Source organism: Otolemur garnettii, unplaced genomic scaffold (genome assembly GCF_000181295.1).
Source record: "Otolemur garnettii isolate 467f Iridium unplaced genomic scaffold, OtoGar3 scaffold00002, whole genome shotgun sequence".
NCBI lineage: Eukaryota > Metazoa > Chordata > Mammalia > Primates > Galagidae > Otolemur > Otolemur garnettii.
Genome location: NW_003852397.1, coordinates 40,022,148 through 40,033,475, shown reverse-complemented (window position 1 = coordinate 40,033,475; position 11,328 = coordinate 40,022,148). Strand labels below are relative to the sequence as shown.

Below are 11,328 nucleotides of genomic sequence, written 5' to 3'. Positions count from 1 at the left end.
CTAACTCTCTGAATTCCATTTAGCCAGAAATGCTAGCAAATTTTTGTCAGGAGGATAAAAAAGTTAAAATACTGCTTTCAGATATTAATTATATATGGTTTTTGGATCAAGCATTGCATGCTTCCTTTCATGAACATATATAACCAAGAGCTGACAGTTATAATCCTTTAGAAAATCATTAAGTGATCTAATACCAAGATTGAATTGGAAATGTTATAAAATTGTTTTGCAGTTTGCAGAACACATTTATGTGTCGGTTTTTGAATATAATCACAAAATGTTAAAGATGGAAAGAAAGTCACAGACCGTTTGGTCCACTTTCTTCTTTTGCAGATGTGGAAACTGTGATTCACAGATCCACTGAAGTCACACAGCTTGCAGCTAGCAAAACAAGGGTTAAGCATGAGTTTTCTGCTGGTTTTAAAGTGCTTCACATCTGTACATCTTAGAAGTACTGTATATAGGCTATGTTAGAAGTACTGTGTATAGGGTTAGGTAAATGGTGCTGTTACTTCACTGCATTCAGGGTGGGATGGTTGAAAGAAAAAACTATTTCTAGAACATAATGAAAAATTTGAGTAATGCGGTTTGTAGGAGACCTCGCACTAAGCTTGTGGAAGTGGTCACCGGGTCTTGAAAGAGGCTCTGGGAGCAGGACAATCTCCTTGTTGGCATGGAGACATTTGGCTGCTGGGAGATGAGCCCTCAAGCAGCTGCAGGCATTAATGAGTTAAGATTGGCCGCTCGTTAGCAAGCAGGTGTTATACATTGGACATTCCTGGTGCAGCAGGGTGGGAGTTGAGCTGGGGTAGGTGGGGGAGGGGAAGAGCATGTAGTGATCCTTAAGCATGTAGCTCTTGTGTGTGGGCCTCCATACCTGTTATATAATGCTTCAATAAAAGGCCATGTCAGAGGTTGCTCAGGACTCTCCCTGGAATATGGGAAGCCCCCCTCTTGCAGGCATTTGTACCTTCAATTTGTGGTAATGGCTGCTTTTATTCCCCTGGCGATAGAGTGCCCACAGTGGGCACCCACATCATAGCGATGAGGATGGGATAGTAGATGTGCACCGACAGTGGTTGTGGAAATGATTTATATATACCAAGCCCCCAACAAGAAAATGTAACTGGTAAATTAGGTACTTACCTTTTGATTGCTGGGAATTGCATGAAAAAGGTACAATAATGCCATGACATATTACAAATGTCTTAACATTATGTAAGCCCCCCAAAGTTTTTCCCAAATGATAATTCTAGCATGCTTCATATACACAATGTCAAATGTTACTATATTTGGAAATGACTAGATTTTCCGGGGTAATTTGTGAAGCTGAACTTGGATGATTAAGTTCCTACTTCTCTTTATAATGGCATAATTCAAGCTAAGATTACACCATTCAGCTTTTGCAACTGAAATAAATAATTCTTCAAGTGGTTATGCTGTAATGAGGAACAATAATTTATAATACAAGTTTTAGAGCCAACCCTTCTCACCCTTGCCAAATCATTCATATTTAGTCTTAGAAATGTACTTTTGTATTAAGTTGGATGTGACTTATGTAACATTCTGGAAGTTCTGAAAATTTCATGTAGCATCCTCAAGTTGGAACGCAACTGCATCATATTTCTATCTTTATAACTCTGGTAGGTTCACTTGTGGAGTGTATTAGATTTTGAAAAACCATTGCGGATATGGGAGAAAATTTTGTAGCAGAGTGGGTTTAACTTGGCCATGGGTCTGAACTTCAAGAGAAAGAGAACAGTCAGGTAGTAAAAAGACAGTCTCTATTCCCCCAAAACCTGAGATTTGGTCTGAATTGAAATTGGTGTGATTAATCAAGAGGATTCATCTGGTTCGTGGTGGCAGCAGGAATTTCAGTCAATGGTGATACATAATTTTTGTGGCTCCCAGGCTTCTGTTGGTGGTGGGTTAAAGAGAGTGGATAATCAATGACTGGACAGATGGTCAGGTCCCAACTAAGTGGTTGTCAACACTGCTCCACCCAGTTTTCTCTATTTCAAACATTTTGTTACACCCACTTAGTTAACATTCATGCTAAAATATCTACACACATAATTAAAAAAAATCCATATGGGGTGGCTCCTGAGGCTCAGTGGGTAGGGCGCCAGCCCCATATACCAGGGGTGGTGGGTTCAAACCTGGTCCCAGCCAAAAACTGTCAAAAAAAAAAGAAAATCCATATGCTCTAACTATTAATTAAAGAAGAAATAAAGGAGTAAATGATAATATTTATTTAAATATATAATATGTATAGAACTAAAGTGGAACAGTGTTGCTCCAGCTTGACTGTCCATAGATGTCTTCCGGGATCTTGTTAAAAAGCAGATTCTGGTTCAGTAGGTGCAGGGTGGGCCTTGAAATTCTGAATTTCTCACAAGCTTCCAGTTGCTGCTATTGGCACATGGAATCTACTTTGTGAATAGCTTGGTCCTAGAAGACATAATGAAGAAATCAGAGCATTGCACTGAGAAAAAGACAGCTTACGAGCGGAGCCAGACAGAGGTGTGTTGAATTGGCAATTGAATTACCAAGAGTTGTGTTGTCACTATTAATGTGATTTTTCAGGGCATTTATGAAAAATTCTTGGTAAAATTCTAACCAAAAATACAGCCTGCTTTTCCCTTGATTTGCATAGTAGTTGCATTCCTGCAAAAATACTTCGTGTTCACGTGTGAAATGAAGTTAACACCCAGGCTCAGGTAATTATAGATAAAACTTTCACCCAAAGAAATACCCAGTAGAAAACCTGAGATTTTCATGGAATGTGGGGCAACTCTTTGTATGTGGGGCTATGTCATGGATTTGAGGACATTTAGTGCCCACTAAATATCAACATATCAATGTAAATCATTGTGGCAACCCCCCAAAATGCACTTGTAAAATCCTCATGTCCTCTGGGGCAGAGAGTGGGATTCACAGAATGTGAATCAAGATAGAGTGCTGGTCTCAGTCTGCTAATTAGCAACCGTGGCAGAAACCTACTGTAAGGGTTGGGCAAAAATGAAGGGGTAAGGTGGAACTCTTGCTATAGCTGTTTGGAGGAGACACATAAGCCTGGGTCCACTCTGATCTTGGCTAGACCCTTTGCTTATGAAAGAAATGCTATTTCAGACTCTTTTGAGAAAGAGGTAGGCTGGAATTGAGCATGCCTTTCAAATGCTGTGTGTCTGCAGACCACCTGAGGATTTTGTCAAAATGCAGATATTGCCACAGCAGTCCTGGGGTTGGGCCTGAGGTTCTGCACTTCCAGCAAACTCTCAGGTGATGTTCCTGGTGCTGCTACACCATGTTTTCTTATTTTATTTATTTTTGAGACAGAGTCTAGAGGGCAGTGGCATCATCATAGCTCTCTGCAGCCTCAAACTCCTGGGCTTAAATGATTCTCCTGCCTCACCCTCTCAAGTAGCGAGGACTACAGGTGCCCACCACGACACCTGGCTAATTTTTCTATTTTTAGTAGAGACAGAATCTTGCTCTTGCTCAGACTATTCTTCAACTCCTTACCTCAAGAGATCCTCCCACCTCCCAGAGTCACTGTACCCAGCCTGTTGCCCTAAGTTTTCTTTACAAACTCTGAATAATTGCAAGAGATGGAGCACCTAGCTGGTGGGAGTGTGGCTGTGGGTCAGGAACGTCAGTGCATGAAGCTGAGATGAGCTGAGGGCAGCCAGTGGCCAACAATGGTCACCAAATCTTTCTTACTCCTCAGTAAGAATTCTTTTCTCATTATTTTGATGAAGACAAGCGCACTGACATAGGCTTGCCTGCACAGGGCTGCTGGTTCTTACCTTCTCTAGAATGGGGAAGTAATTGGTGACGTTTTGTTTAAGGGTCATTTTAGGTTTTAATGATACAGAATAAATAGTACAGAGATTTTATTTATATCATCCAAGGATTTAATTAAGCATACGTTGACATATTGTTAATGAATATTTGAAAGCCAATCTGAAGATAACATTCAGTTCAAATAATTACTGATGATTGAAAATGTTCTCTAAAAAGACTATTAAGGGAAAGACTTTTATTTGGTTTTAGAGTCAGTAAGATGGAGATATGCACAGATGCTATAAATTCTTACTCTTTTGTCTCGGGCCTTGGCAAGGGTGAGACAGGAGAGGTGCCTGGGGCACCACCTTAAAGGAGGAACCTGCTCTCAGGGCTGTGCACCTGAGAGTGCCTGTGTGCCAGGCAGACATTGCTGGGCCAAGAGTGCTCACATAGGCATTGATGCCTCTGCTATGAACTGCTTGGCAAATGTGCCATTTCCTTGAATGAAGTCATCTTCCACATATCTTTGGTTGATAACCTCTTATCTGGAATATTGTTTATTAATATGTTTTATGGTTACTCACAATAAACCCGTATAAAGCCACACTAAATCTTATCTTGAAGAAATATAAAAGAATCTAAACAATTCTCTCAACAGATTTCTCATTCTCTGTACCTAAAATTTCTCTTTGGTCTTCTTATAAATTACATAGCTTGTGGGTTTATTATTTTGAAAGCTTATCCAAGCATATCTCCAGGTCTAGTGAGTAAAAATAGATAAAACAAACCAAAAACAGAGCATATGGGTCAAACCCACAAACCAATATGCTTCCCCCACATGACTGGTAGTGGTGATTAAGTCATGAAAAATTTGTGTTTTTGGATGAGAATAAGATCCCAAAAGCCAAAAGCAACACCAAAATCCTTCTGTTGAGAAAAGCAGCTTTGAACACTGTATAGCTGGGTTTCATCTGCTTTTAGATCAGCTGCATCAAAATCTCTTAAGAGTCAAGGGTGGGCATTTGGAACATATAAAGCTGCTTAGGTGATGGCAATGGTCAGGAAGGATTGAGATCTAGAGACCTAGATGCGTCTATTTTCAGGGTGTCAGAAAATGCTAACATTGTTGAAGTTTTTTTACTGTATGTTAACCTAAAGATGTGTTACCAATTAAAAAAGAAATCTATTTTATTTTTTTTGACACAGACTCTCTGTCACTCAGTAGAATGCTATGGTGTTATAGCTCACAGCAACCTCAAACTCTTGGGCTTAAGCAATTCTCTTGCCTCAGCCTCCCAAGTAGCTGGGACTGCAGGTGCCTGCCACAACGCCTGGCTATTTTCTGGTTGCAGGTGTCATTGTTGATTAGCTGTCCAGGGCCAGGTTCGAACCCGCCAGTCTTGGTATATGTGGCCTGTGCCGTAACCACTGTGCTATGGGCACTAAGCCATAGCTCTATCCTTTGACAAACTTTACACAAGATACATCTCAGTTTTCCTAGGGCAGAGTCAGTTTATGCCTTGTGTATTTGTTAATTGTGCCTCCCTTTGCTCTGAGATGTATCTTAGTTAAGCTCTAAATTTTTTGTTTTTCTTGGCTATGACTGATATTATGATCATCAGGCACTTTTGATAAATGCTCGACAGTAAGATATTGTAACTCATATAACATTTGAGAATAGCTACTTTGAAAAATAAAATATAATAAAAAACTGGCTTCTTTAGAAAAGACTATCAGGATAAGTTTAAGTTCTCCACACAATCACATAATTAAGAGGAATGAAATAAGTGAGCAGAAATGTATTTGGTGTTTTTTATTTTTACTGTACATCTGGTTATTAATAATTCATGGTGTTGGGGAGTATCACTTACAAACCAAGACGTTACCTTTATTTTTTAAATTCATAGATAATTCAAAGACTATTTCTAGACACGAGAAGGGTCTAAGTGAAAATATGGGAAGAAGTGTTTGTATATTTGGACACTAAAGAATTTAAACAACTTTGGTGACTGTGCTTCCTCAGATGAAGTGTAACGATGGTCAGTTGGGCCTCATGACTGCTTGGATTGATGCTCTGATTTGCTAACTAGAATATTCATATCTAATCATTAAATTGGGGTCTCCTTCCAAGTATGACTGCTCTGTCCAGTTCTAGTTAGAATATGGACATGACCTCATTTCTTTGAAAGTAGTGTATGCTGTATCCTCAGTATATTGTTTTCCTCCACTTAACATAGGCTTGCTCCTTGAGTTTGTTCTAAATTCATGGTATTTGACTTTTTTCACCTTGAAGCTAAAGGCTGTATTTTTAGGATAAATGCGAAAACTCAAGTGTTTCTAAGACATGTGTTGGATGTGACTTTTATAAAACAAATGCGTAAGGATCCTGACTGCATGCTTCTTCCCTCCGGAAGGAGAGTGGAGTGGTCAGTGCTGTTGGGCTGTGCAGACTCGCCTGGGGATTGACGGTGGGGCTGCCTGGCCAGTGTGGAAACCTGTTGCTAATGATTTAAGACTTTTGAAGCTTTGCTGGGATGCACAAAATGTTGAGTCTGAGGCTTATTTTAATCTGGGCCAAATTACTCATCTTCACTGAGACTCAGTTTCCTTGTCTGTGTATCACCAAACGTGTTTCTCCTGGAAGTTACTCTGCAGTGAGTTTGAAACGGTGTTCCTAGAAGTGAAAGAAAAGAAAAGATAAGGGATGCCTGAGAGGGGAGAGAGCCAGGAACCAAGAAAGAAAGCTGGAGCTTTGTGACTGTCCTCCAGGGCAATGGATTCCCATGCCTGCAGACAGAAGTCGGGGTTTGGACAGGCTGGGCCAGAGTGGCTGGGCCATTTATGCCCTTGCTAGTGGGCAGGCGTCTTTTAGGGCAGTGCAGGCTCCAGAGGGTGTGATCTGGAGGTGAGTAGCTGGAGGCAGTGGGCAGAGGGAGTATATTCATTGTGAGGGAAATCAATATAGTACAGGCTATGGTGCCTCCAAGGAGAGACTACAATTGGGCAATAAACTGATTCTGAGCCTGGATATAACATTACGTATTTAATTTTTGATTTAGTGGTCTGCAATATTAAGAGATAAACTGAGGCATGATTACATTTTAGAGTTTATTTGAGCAATTCAGGAGTCAGGAAGGGTCTGCCAAGGGAGTACAGGGAAGGCTTTTATAGGGTGAACAAAGAAGTAGCCAAAAAATATTTGATTGGTTAGTTATACAGTTGCCCTATGTGGTCTGTACTGCTGGAAAGTCCCCACTTATATGAGTTAGTTGATGGCTTCTTATTGGTTAGCATTAAGTTTTATTTTTCTTTAACAAAGGCATTTACAAGAAATAGCCCATGTTAAATTTTAGTTATGTTGGTAAATCAAGCAGCGTTAAGTTCATTTATGAGGCCTAACTGGCTTTGTCTGCTCTAGGATTCTTCAGGCCTCCATTTTATTTTATTTTTATTTTTATTATTTTTTTAACTTTAAGATTTATTTTTGTAACTTTTTTAAAAAGAGAAAACAACACACTCCTTGGGGGAAAGGTTAGGGATTGAAAGACAGGCCCTGGGTAAAAATTATTAGGACAGCACCTGGAGTTGATAGGCCTGCCTGGGAGAGAAACACAGGTACTGCCACGCCAGCCCAGGGGACAGCTATTGTCTGAGGCTCAGCAGACCAGTCCACGCACCACGCAAGGTTGCCATAGATCCAAGTCATAAAAATCTTCCAGCTCATCATGAAACAAGTCCCACTTATCTTCAGAGTCTGTCAGTTCATCATCCCCACCTGCAGCCCAAAGCATAAGCAACATCTTGCCCAGCTCAAAGGCGACAACCTCTTCTTCATCATTGTCAAAGGGACTACTCTTCTCTCTTTCCTCAATGAGCTCCCAGCAGTGGTTCCTTCTCCGGGCCCAGTACCTGCTTGATGTTCCCACTTTCTGTCTCTGTGGCTCCTCTCTATGGCCATGAGGGTACGCATGCTTGTAAAAACAGTTCCCTCCAAATGGACAGCTCCCTCATCCTTCATCAAATACCTGCACGCCTTGTTGCTTGTTGCCTCCTTGTATTTTTGAATGAGTTTCTGCTTCTTTTCTTTCTCCTCCACCCAGTACTCACTTGGAACGACAAAGTTAGATGTGATCCGGCATTCTGGGTAGGACTTTACCATCTTGCTCCCCCATTGCTTAGCACTCCTCCACTTGCGAATGCACTTGAGACAGTAGGTATGGTTGTAGTTAGAGAGGATCCTGAAGCAGTGCTCACTGGGGTTGGCTTTCTCATACTCCACCTCCATGCAGATCCCACACACCATTTCCTTGCTGCGCTGCACAGCAAATGAGAGTGCCATGTCCTCCTCATGGTCCTCAATGCAAGATTTTATATGTTGTGATCTCTGGGCGGCATCCATTGGATGTAGGATCCCCAGCCCACACCTCTCACATGAGTTCCTGTGGAGATACACACAGTTTTCCCCATATGGGCACTCTCCCATGACAGCACAGGGGCAAAGCTGCTTCTTTGTTTCTACATGGGCAGTTTGCTCTTTCTCTGATTCTTCCTTGGTTACTGAGCCCTGCAGGAGTGCTTCAGTGCAGGAAGGCGCAGTGTGGCCACAGTAGGGTTGTCCAGCAACAAACTCAGTAGCCTTCACCCAGTCCTCTGGACCTGCCCCTACACTTCTGAAGTTTGAATTTCTTGACTCAGCTTCACCAGTATTCATTGCAACAAGAGATCCGACTGCTGAAGAGAGACTTGAGGAAGCAGCAACAGATGACTTTGCAGTTAGGTCTGGAGCAGTTGCTTCTTCCTGTTTCAATGGCTTGCCATGTTCCTCCCTGCAGCGGTCTCCATAAATACAGTACCCTCGCTGATAATCCTTGCACACAACACCATATGGACTGTCAGAGAGATCACGAGAGTAGTGACAGTTCTCTCCCTCTTTACAAACCCCATGCATAAAATACCTGCAGGTGACCTGTTTAGTCCAGCCGCTGCCACATCCTCCTCCTCCTGCCCCCGGGGACAGGGTGGCAACTGTGGGGAGAAGGCTACTGCCACCACCACTGCCACTCCTGCTCTTAAGGTTGTGGCTATTGTTCTGGGAGCTGCAGCCTCCGCCATTACTGTTTATCCGCCACCAGGCCTCCATTTTAATTTACTTTAAGCTAAAAATCACCTTCTATTTGTGGAATTACAAATGAATGAATGTGTACATTTTTTTCTTTATTTGTCAAGTGCTGACAAGGGTCCAACTCTGGGAATAAAGAGGAACAAGATGCAACCTCTGTCCCCAGAGCTCTCATGGATTAGGGTGGAGATATTTATTGCAGTTTCTGGAACATAATAGGGCTTATTTGTGACCCCTCTTGGTTAAATTGACCTTGTCTTCAAAGTGAAAATCCTACTCTTCTTTCTAGGAAGCAAAATGTAGATGTAGTCTTTGATGCCCCAGTACCTGGGTTTGTTGACGTGTCAGCTTTATAATCTAGTCCCCACCCCATGGGGCTAATCTGCCATGTGGTTCCTGTCCCACATGTGTTTTATGCATGTGTGTGTTGGCCAGTTCTCTCTTGAACAGGGGGCTGGAGATCTCTTTCAATTTCCTGATTCCTCTCAGCCACTGTCCTGCAGAATTGGCTTTGGTTTCCTTTACTTTTACTTCAGAAGGTAGACTGATGGCCAAGGCCTTTATCTGGGTTGCTATCAGCACTGGGTTAGGGCTTGATCCTGTTAACCATCCTGTCTAACCTGAAGATGTCCTGATCATGTTTGCTGTTTTGTTCATGATGGATCTGACTGCTTCTGGCCATTGACACCTACCTGGAGGCAGGTGAAATTAGTTCAAATGAGGTTAGGCAGCTAGTAAATGGAAATATTAACACAAGGAATTCAGACCCAGGCAGTCTGACTCCAGAGTTCATGCTCATAACTGCCACCCCATCTTTCTTTCAGCAGTGGGAGGCATTCCTCCATCATGCCTAGTATCCAGTATTGCTTCCTCTTGGGAAAATCTGATTCAGTTCACATTACTGCTGCTTTGTGTATGATTGCCTTGTGTCTCTCCTCTTCTGCTCTCTTTTTTCTTTCCTTTCACTCTCAGAATGCTGTTAGTATCCTCACAGCATGGCAGCGTTGGTCACATTGTACCATTCCTTTTTTTACTATAGGACTGGGCTAAAAAAGTGATAACCAGGGGAGAAGGATCACTGGAGGCCACCGTGGAAGATGGCTACCACCCTGACTTCTAGTTCATTTTCCTGTTTGCAGCTTTACATCTTACTCCCACTTTATGATGTAACTTAGTTTCTGATCCCAAACCCTTCTGGATTTCTGTCAAGAAGTAAGGCAACTTTGTGTCCTTGTTTCCATAACTACCTCTACATACACATGATGCCCCACCCCCTTCCCTAAGCATTCTTCTTTCCTTCTTGCAGAGTCTTCTAGAAATCTGTCTGCCACTGTGTCTGATTGGCATGTGTGTGTATACTTACATTTCTTCAATATCATTAGTAGACTCTAGGAGGAAGATGAGAGAAATATATTTGGTCAATTTATCATTTTTAACTTGGGATCAGAAATTGTATTTTTAAATGTAGCTCCCAGAGTAAGACATAATTTTATTTCATAGACCAGTTTTCTGATTATCTCTGTGAATAAATTGCCTTCTCCTAATAGCTGAGAACATCTAGTTAAGTTAATAGATATTGAGGGATTTTTTAAAATTTCAGTTTATCTATAAGACATAAATAATACTATATGCAGTATGCTGCTTGACACTTAAATTTTGTTAGTCTTATTTTGAAATTAATGTTAAATTAGAACTGCAATTTATAATGCGTTTCATGCTGTGAAGTTGGCACTATATTTTAGAAGCTGGAAAAAAAGATGAGTTTGATGACTGGTGATCCTATCATATTGTGGCTGAAGCAACTCTATAACATACTTTTTAAAAATCATTAGAAACATCTCTGTTCCTTACCAAATACAGTTTTCCTATAAATATTATAGTTCTTCATTCCCCAGGCTTTTTATTACATAGGCCCTCATTTACTCTGATGCAGAGCTCTATCTAACTTTTTTTGGGTTAATATAGGGCATACATTTTTCTTTTGAAATCAGTAAGCAACCAAATTGAAAAGAGCCAAAAATATCTGATGTTAGAGTTACTTTTACATTAAACAATTCTCCTTTTTTCTCCTAAAACCCCCCATCACCTACTAAATAATAATTCAGTAGTACTAAATTATAAACTACTAAATTCATGTTTATTGTTTGAGAAATTAGAAAACATATAGCCAGACATAAAAATAATAAGCAAAAATAAACCCAATTTCACCACTTTTTCTAGGTACATATTGATTTATTTTCTGTACATATGCTGCTCTATATTATTTTGGTCATTTAATTATGACTATCTCTCCTCCTTAAGAAATGTGGCTCGGCTCGGCGCCTATAGCTCAACGGGCTAAGGCGCCAGCCACGTACACCTAAGGTGGCGGGTTCGAATCCCCAGCCCGGACCCGCCAAACAACAATGACGGCTGCAACC

The 11,328-nt window shown here is 41.2% G+C and overlaps 1 pseudogene; it reads right to left on the bottom strand.

Annotated features, from left to right (window-relative positions):
- Positions 1 to 7,445: 7,445 nt before the first annotated feature.
- Positions 7,446 to 8,901, bottom strand: LOC100943173 (annotated as a pseudogene).
- Between the last annotated feature and the right edge of the window lie 2,427 nt (positions 8,902 to 11,328).